This window comes from Bombina bombina, chromosome 2 (genome assembly GCF_027579735.1).
Source record: "Bombina bombina isolate aBomBom1 chromosome 2, aBomBom1.pri, whole genome shotgun sequence".
In the NCBI taxonomy this organism is placed as follows: Eukaryota; Metazoa; Chordata; class Amphibia; order Anura; family Bombinatoridae; genus Bombina; species Bombina bombina.
Window position 1 is genome coordinate 378,654,613 of NC_069500.1, and position 7,856 is coordinate 378,662,468.

Here is a 7,856-nt window from a genome sequence, read left to right on the forward strand (position 1 = left end):
TTTTCAGAGCCAAATTTCATCTTTTGAAAGTGCAACACACTAAGTTCTGGATTTGCACAAGAAGAAATCCAGCTCTGAAAATAGCCATATGCAACGATCGGCTGCCTTCTTCCGTATTTGGCAGCTAACAAAACTGCTGAATATACATGCCTGAAATAAAGCTCCTCTTTTCTTGGTCATCATTGTATCCTTAATTTTATAAATAATGGGTGATCTTTCTACCAGTTCACAAGTTTTCGCCACACATGGACCTCGTGTTACAGGATGGTTTCCTTTTTTACAATCCAAACATCTGTACCATTTACATACCAAACACTGTTTGCCCACTGAACAATACCTCAAACACTAATGTAAGCGTTGTATAGTAATAAGTGTTATTAGAAATGGTCCTATTACTGGTATCTCAAGTGGGGAATACCATGTTCTTTCTATGTATGGGATTGTTTATTTGTGAATGTTGAACTAATGATTGCAATTGTATGTTTAATTATTGACTATATACACAGTCTATGTATGGATTACTTGCTATAGCCATGATTCTACTGTATATGTCAAATTAACTGCTATATGCATGGATAATACTGTATATTTGATGAATTGCTTTATACACATCTGTATGTTTGTTTACTGATGTATGTTCAAAGAAAGACGGTCCCAGCTGCATTAAAACAATAATCCTTTATTCTTTATTCATAGTTTAAAACATGAACATGAAGAAGCACAGCAAACGATGTGAAAGGTGCTGAGGGCGCAGCACTGTATGGCTTACATGTTTCGGAAAAGATCCGTAGTCATAGCCTACAGTGTTGTGCCCCACACCTGTTTAAAAGGGATTCAAACAAATGTGATTCGCTAATAGTAAAACCCGCCCTCAGACTAGACCTAAACACACCTGATTGATACATTAATGTCTAAGAGTAGTTCAGCACGCACAAACAATGTAAAAGGAATAGACTGCCTACTATATAGGTGATGAATATAAAAGAGTCAGGTGTTACAAGAAGGACAATAATAATATGTCCGGGCAAAAACATATACATATACACACTTTGGAGGCATACAAAGAAGAGGCAATAATAAAAAAACTTAGGTTAAATAGATTAAAGGGAGCAGAATTCCACACAAGTCCTATTAAAGGGAGCGGATTTCCACTGTGGTCCTTACATAATAAAGACCAGAAAATTGTACTACAAATACGCAAAACTCTGTGCCCACAATAGAAGCAATGAAACCAGGGTGATATATAAAATATAATATATACATACATACACGCTCTGTTATATTTTTATAGTTTTATAAAAAGTGATGCTATATTCCACCATGTGTAGTGGCTTATAGGGCATTATTCTGTGCTGCTATAGAAAATGGCCTGAGCAGGATAGGGCTCTAAAGCCGTCCTTCTAAAATATAGCTTAATAATACTATATGTATAAAACATTGTAAGAGCCCTATGCATAGTAGTAATCTCTGAATATGAGGATATAATATGTAACCCTAAAAGCTCAGTGGGGAAATATAGAATGAAATAATAAATAAGTGGAAATCAAATTATGATAATGAATAATGTAACTATAAAATACAAAAATAAATAAATAAATAATAAATAAAAAATGAAGAATAATAATGTTAGTGAGGTTGTTTGTTGATCTGCATAAGAGCAACAATTAGTCTTGTTAATATCCCTGTCTATGTATGAACAAATGTACACAAGTGTGTACTCGTTATTATCACTAATATGCATAGGAGCAAACATATAGATATTCCAAGCTGTGTATGTGGAGTATGTATATATAAGGAGAAGTATAGGAGATATGAGTGGTAATAATGATGGTAATAATGAAACATAATGAGACAAAGGAGGGGACAAAAGGGGATAATTATGGGTGAGGAAGGCAACCAAATAAAGCAAATGGGGCTATTTGAGATATTGCAAGCACAGTGATAATGAAAGAAAAAAAAAATCTTTCGAACTGTTATGGTTATTCCCAGAGATTTAAGACATCATATCTGGAATTTAATCCATCCGGCACCCGGGTGCCCATTGTGAAAATCCAAAAAGCTTCACGTCTAGCGAGAAGTGTGTCAACATACCCTCCCCTGGTAGGTCTATTGACCTTCTCAATAGCACACCAGGTAAAACCCTGAAGATTATTATCATGAAAAACCCCGAAGTGTTGAACTTTAGGGGTTGATGCCCTCTTGGTGTTAAATGAAGACAAATGTTCTCTGATCCTAGTATTTAGGTCACGTGAGGTGAGTCCTATATACTGGATCTTACACAAAGTGCACTCAATCAAGTAAACCACTGACTCCGTCTTGCAATTCATGCAAGATCTGATCTGTTATTGTTTTTTTGCTTTTTCACTAGTAAACTCACAGGGTTTACATTTTCGATGTCCACACTTGTACATGTTGGTGTGCTTGAGCCAGGAGCTTTGTTTGTCCCTGCTGTTTATGGTCTATCAAGGAGCATGTGTGTTGGGCGTCTGTATTAAGCAACTCACAGCTAACGGCTATCAGCACCCCCAAGTCTCACAGAGTTACGGAGCGGAGTAGAGGGGAGGAGCATTTCAAGACTCAGGAGGATCGTAGCCGGGATAAGTTGAGGCGGGTGAGAAGTTCACCACTTCGTCCCGGTTTGTTTCTTTCCCCAGAGTGACATTGTTCCTATACGGAGCCTTCTACGAGGACATAGGCATCGATACTGCCCGAAGTACCCCCACTCCCTGGCCCACTGGTGAGTGAAGCATTTCGTTGGTCTTTGTGTGCATTATTAGCTGTCTGTCTATTGACTTACCTTCAGCCTGCCTGTTTGCATGCGACTGTTTGCGGCTATTTGATTTTCACCTGCTTGTCTCTTTGCCTTGCTAATACACATATACGCTCCAACATACATTGGATTACTATATTTCTGGATTGCAGGTACAGTTTTAAGGGTTTCTCTTTGACTTTTGTTTACTGATGTACACATTCTTTGTAAATTAGATTATATTATATAATCTAATCTCTGTGGCTACAAATGCATGCATATCTGTGTGTAGGTTGCAGGGTATGTAACAGCTGTATGTATACTACAAGACAAGAAGCAGCATGGACATATGGTCCCTCCATTTCTAATGCTCTGCATCACTACTTGACTAATATAGCCTACTGCTCCCTGCTATTAATGCTAATTTGGTCCCTGCAATCCATACACAATGGGGCTGCTGTTTACTTCTCTTCTCAGAATGTGTTAGGACTCTGGGCTTTAAAGGTGAAAAGGATAAAAAAAATGATGGGAAGGAGAAAAGACCAATATATTGGAAGCAATGGTGTTATGCAGATGTGAAGCATTCTGAGGGTCAACGTCATTTGCAGATAAGAATCTTAATCTATTAAAATAATTAAAGTGTTACATGCTGATTGTATTAATTCTAAGGATTCCATTATGTATTTCTCTGCCTATAAAACTCTGAGATCTAAAATTAAAAGAGAATGAGAACAAAATGTATCACTATACTAATAATTAATTCTATATTAACAAAAGAACATAACATTTGTAAGAGCTACACAGCTCATATAATCTCTCCAATTTTATAAATCCTGCTTTGGGGACAAACCTCACACACTAACTTTTCCAGTATTGCCAACCTTACCACCCTAGATAACTGATTCACTAAAGCTCACTTTCCTTTACACACTTTAGTGAACCAGCTGCACAGAAAAAAGAACTAGTGAAGCTGGAGAAGACAAATACACCTCTTAGTGAAATCTGGGCACTGTTGTGGCTATGAGTTTAAAATAATTCATTTGATGTGGAAGTTTATATTAACAATAATAAATTGTGTTTTTTTTTTAAACATCAAGTCATCATAATACTAACTTGCACAAACTTAAAGGGACAGTTTACTCAAAAAAATGATCTTCCTAAATTTGTTCCCAATGATCCACTTTACCTCCTCGATTGTATTAAATTGTTTACCAGTATTTCCTTTACCCTTATATTGGCATTTTAAATAGTTGAATTAGCCTGTGGTATCCCCACCTATTCTGAAAGTTTCTGGCCATAGGTCCAAGCTATATATAATCTGTGTAAACATAGCCAGCAGAAGATATTACACTCCCAGTGGGGTTTAGAAGAGATAAGGTAATAAAATGTTAATTTTCTATTGTTCTCTCCAAGTATTGGTGATTGGTTTACGGACAGATATAAAATAATGAAGCATGCATATGTACACAATGTGATAACATAATCTGATCTGATTATACCCACAAGCTCAACCCATTTCATTAGGTTGTGGCTTTAAAACACAAACGGCTAGATTTAGAGTTTGGCGGCCAAAGGGGTGCGTTAGCTAGGCGTGCTTTTTTTCTCCCGCACCTTTTAAATACCGCTGGTATTTAGAGTTCACAGAAAGGCTGGGTTTTCAGTGCGTTAGGCTCCAAAAAGGGAGCGTAGAGCATAATTTAACAGCACTGCATCTCTAGATACCAGCGGTGCTTACGGACGCGGCCAGTTTCAAAAACGTGCTTGTGCACGATATCCCCATAGAAAACAATGGGGCACCTGCAAAAAAGCAGCGTTCAGCTCCTAACGCAGCCCCATTGTTTCCTATGGGGAAACACTTTCTACGTCTGCACCTAACACTCTAACATTTACCCCGAGTCTAAACACCCCTAACCTTACACTTATTAACCCCTAATCTGCAGCCCCCGCTATCGCTGACACCTGCATATATTTTTTTAACCCCTAATCTGCCGCTCCGTACACCGCCGCTACCTACATTATCCCTATGTACCCCTAATCTGCTGCCCCTAACACCGCCGACCCCTATATTATATTTATTAACCCCTAATCTGCCCCCCACAACGTCGCCGCCAGCTACCTACAATAATTAACCCCTAATCTGCCGATCGGAGCTCACCGCTACTATAATAAATGTATTAACCCCTAAAGCTAAGTCTAACGCTAACACTAACAACCCCTAAGTTAAATATAATTTTTATCTAACTAAATAAATTAACTCTTATTAAATAAATTATTCCTATTTAAATCTAAATACTTACCTGTAAAATAAACCCTAATATAGCTACAATATAAATTATAATTATATTGTAGCTATTTTAGGATTAATATTTATTTTACAGGCAACTTTGTATTTATTTTAACCAGGTACAATAGCTATTAAATAGTTAAGAACTATTTAATAGCTACCTAGTTAAAATAATTACAAAATTACCTGTAAAATAAATCCTAACTTAAGTTACAATTAAACCTACACTATCAATAAATAAATTAAATAAACTACCTACAATTATCTACAATTAAACCTAACACTACACTATCAATAAATAAATTAAATACAATTCCTACAAATAAATACAATGAAATAAACTAACTAAAGTACAAAAAATAAAAAATATTTACAAACATTAGAAAAAAATTACAACAATTTTAAACTAATTACACCTACTCTAAGCCCCCTAATAAAATAACAAAGACCCCCAAAATAAAAAAATGCCCTACCCTATTCTAAATTACAAAAGTTCAAAGCTCTTTTACCTTACCAGCCCTTAAAAGGGCCCTTTGTGGGGCATGCCCCAAAGAATTCAGCTCTTTTGCCTGTAAAAAAAAACATACAATACCCCCCCAACATTACAACCCACCACCCACATACCCCTAATCTAACCCAAACCCCCCTTAAATAAACCTAACACTAAGCCCCTGAAGATCTTCCTACCTTGTCTTCACCATGCCAGGTATCACCGATCGTTCCAGGCTCCAAAATCTTCATCCAAGCCCAAGCAGGGGCTGGCGATCCATAATCCGGCGGCTGAAGAGGTCCAGAAGAGGCTCCAAAGTCTTCATCCTATCCGGGAAGAAGAGGCGATCCGGACCGGCAACCATCTTGATCCAAGCGGCATCTTCTATCTTCATCCGATGACGACCGGCTCCATCTTGAAGACCTCCACCACGGACCCATCTTCTTCTTCCGACGACTTCCCGACGAATGACGGTTCCTTTAAGGGACGTCATCCAAGATAGGATTCTATCAGCCAATCGGATTTAAGGTAGGAAAATTCTGATTGGCTGATGGAATCAGCCAATCAGAATCAAGTTCAATCCGATTGGCTGATTCAATCAGCCAATCAGATTGAGCTCGCATTCTATTGGCTGTTCGATCAGATTAGGGGTTAATACTTGAAGTTAGCTGTCGGCGATGTTAGGGAGGGCAGATTAGGGGTTAATACTATTTATTATAGGGTTATTGAGGCGGGAGTGAGGCGGATTAGGGGTTAATAACTTTATTATAGTAGCGGTGCAGTCCGCTCGGCAGATTAGGGGTTAATAAGTGTAGGCAGGTGGAGGCGACGGTGAGGGGGGCAGCTTAGGGGCTAATAAATATAATATAGGGGTCGGCGGTGTTAGGGGCAGCAGATTAGGGGTTCATAGGGATAACGTAGGTGGCAGCGGCGTGCGGTCGGCAGATTAGGGGTTAAAAATTTTAAAAGAGTGGCGGCGATGTGGGGGGACCTCGGTTTAGGGGTACATAGGTAGTTTATGGGTGTTAGTGTACTTTAGAGCACAGTAGTTAAGAGCTTTATAAACCGGCGTTAGCCCAGAAAGCTCTTAACTACTGACTTTTTTCTGAGGCTGGAGTTTTGTCGTTAGATTTCTAATGCTCACTTCAGCCACGAGTCTAAATACCGGCGTTAGAAAGATCCCATTGAAAAGATAGGATACGCAATTGACGTAAGGGGATCTGCGGTATGGAAAAGTCGCGGCTTGAAAGTGAGCGTTAGACCCTTTAATGACTGGCTCCAAATACCAGAGGGCGGTAAAAACCAGCGTTAGGAGCCTCTAACGCTGGTTTTGACGGCTACCGCCCAACTCTAAATCTATGCCATAATCAGCTATTTCATATGCACAAATAAATCTTAAAAAGTAAATCTCATACGTTTTATACTCAGCTTGTAAAAATGCAGCTTGTAAAAAAAAGTAATTGGCAACACATTAACGAAAAAACTATTTATTTCATGTAATTGGCAGGAGTATGGGGGATATCTATCAAGCTGTCAACTATGCTGCATTTGCCAGCACCCATATGCTCGCTAACATCGCGGCCGCGTATCTCAATATGCTCTCCATATTTATGAAAAAAGCCGGCAAAAAGACGCGCACCAAGTACGGGGCGATGAGCATCGGACTGTTGTTAACTAACAGTCATCGATTTTGCGTCTATTCGGCTTTTTTCAAACTTTATTTATACCCTGTCACTAAATGCCGCCACTATACTAAAATGTTTAACCCCTATCCTGCTGCTCCCCAACACCGCCGCAACCTAAATAAAGTTATTAACCCATATCCCGCCACTCCCCGACCCCGCCGCAACATAACTAAAGTTATTAACCCCTATCCCGCCACTTTCCGACCCCGCTGCAACATAACTAAAGTTATTAACCCCTATCCCGCTGTTCCCCGACCCCGCTGCAACATAAATAAAGTTATTAACCCCTATCCCACCGCTCACCAACCCCGCCGCAACCTAAATAAACATATTAACCCCTAAACTACTGGCCTCCAACATCACTACCACTAACTAAACCTAATAACCCCTAAACTGTCAGCCCCCCACATCGCCAAAAACTAAAGCTATTAAAACCATTACTAAAATGTTTAACCCCTATCCTGCCGCTCCCCGACACCGCCGCAACCTAAAGTTATTAACCCGTATCCTGCCACTCCCCGACCCCGCCGCAACATAACTAAAGTTATTAACCCACTATCCCGCCACTTCCCGACCCCGCCACAACATAACTAAAGTTATTAACCCCTATCCCTCTGTTCCCCGACCCTGCTGCAATATAAATAAAGT